This window comes from Corvus brachyrhynchos, unplaced genomic scaffold (assembly GCF_000691975.1).
Source record: "Corvus brachyrhynchos isolate BGI_N302 unplaced genomic scaffold, ASM69197v1 scaffold315, whole genome shotgun sequence".
Taxonomy (NCBI): Eukaryota; Metazoa; Chordata; class Aves; order Passeriformes; family Corvidae; genus Corvus; species Corvus brachyrhynchos.
Genome location: NW_008237903.1, coordinates 1,722,101 through 1,723,648, shown reverse-complemented (window position 1 = coordinate 1,723,648; position 1,548 = coordinate 1,722,101).

Genomic DNA, 1,548 nt, shown 5'->3' with positions numbered 1-1,548 from the left:
TCGTCTGAAGCCGCCTGCCGGGAGGGAGCAGCGAGTCCTGTCCAAAGGGCTTCTTCGTCCATCTCCAGTCCTGCACCTCTCACAGGGGTACCAGCTATGGCCAAGTCTTCTGCCAGGAGTATCCGACGTGTGGAATTCATCCTCATCCTTCTTCTCCATTGCTGATGGCTCAAAGTGCCTGCAGATGGGAATATCCACCTTTGCTGCTGGAGGATTTTTTCCAGCACCACACCAAAAGTCTTCTCCTATGGTGCTGCCACATCATTCTTGGAACCTTGGTCGGGGAACTGGCGGCTCCAGGACAATCACTGCTCTGCCTCTGGCTTCTGGGAGTGCCTTACTGGAGGCCTCCTCTTTTCTCTATCCTGCTTAAACAAGAAAGGCTTCCTAACTTGACTGCTCTATGCCAGCTATGAATACATCATCTCTTCTGTAACTCTTTTCTAGTGGACACAGCGTTTGTTTACACAGAGTTTGTTGAAGCTCATTCTCACAACTCTTATCGTGACTATTCCTCATAACTCTTACAACTCTTATTAGTTCATAACCTGGATTACACATCGTCTCTGTCCAGATTAGAATTTTAAAATATACAATACAATTCTCAATATCCTCTAGCTACAAGATGTAACCACACATATTTGTCCTTTTTTTGCATTTTTAATGGAAAATATATTTTTAAAGTTTGGATAGCAGATGATGTAGCCATCATCTAAAAGTAAAGCCAGCTTTTGATTTGATACACACATTGAGACTTTATCCTGTATGAAATAAAGCAGAAAACATATGCTATTACAGTTTTATCTTCAACTGCACATCACTTCTAACCTTGAGTGAAGGCTCTGCATTATTGAATAGAACCAATTGAGGCAGTGCAGCTCTAGGTTAACACATGATCAGAACCTTAGACTGCTAAGGAAGAGCAGGAGATAGTTTGGCTGCCACCACGAGGCAACAGCACATTCTCCTGTTGACATTCTCACTGTCAGACGGAAACTGGAACCGAGCAATCCCATTCCTTTACAACCACCCTTATGCTGCAGAGATGGAGCCCTGAGCTCAGAAATGCCATTTGTGACAGAGGTTTCCCAGGTGGGAAGGCATCCTCCCTTCCCAGAGGTATTGCAAGTTCCCCTCTCCCCACTCCATTCCATCCGTAAATGCAATGCTGACAATCCATGAAGGTTATACACTACAACACTGGCACGGATTGTTTTTCCTTAGGTAGCTCTAAGGCAGTCTGGGAGTCGCTCAGCCTCTTGTGCCCTCTTCAAGGGGGCATTTGTAACTTTTCTTCCTACAATAATCCAACCCATTAGATTTTATTTAACCCAATATTTTGCAAATATTGACACTTCTACATTTGAAATTCCCAGCATACTACAGAGATTTCATAGGTGATCTTCAAACTTGAGAAGTGATATTGATCACAGAGTGTAGGTACAAAAATGCTGTTAGTGAGGATCTTCTTGTTATTTTTCTAAGTCCGTGAGAGACTTTTCTCTCTCACAGAAGAGGTAGCAGGGAATGTAAACAACCAAGCCACCT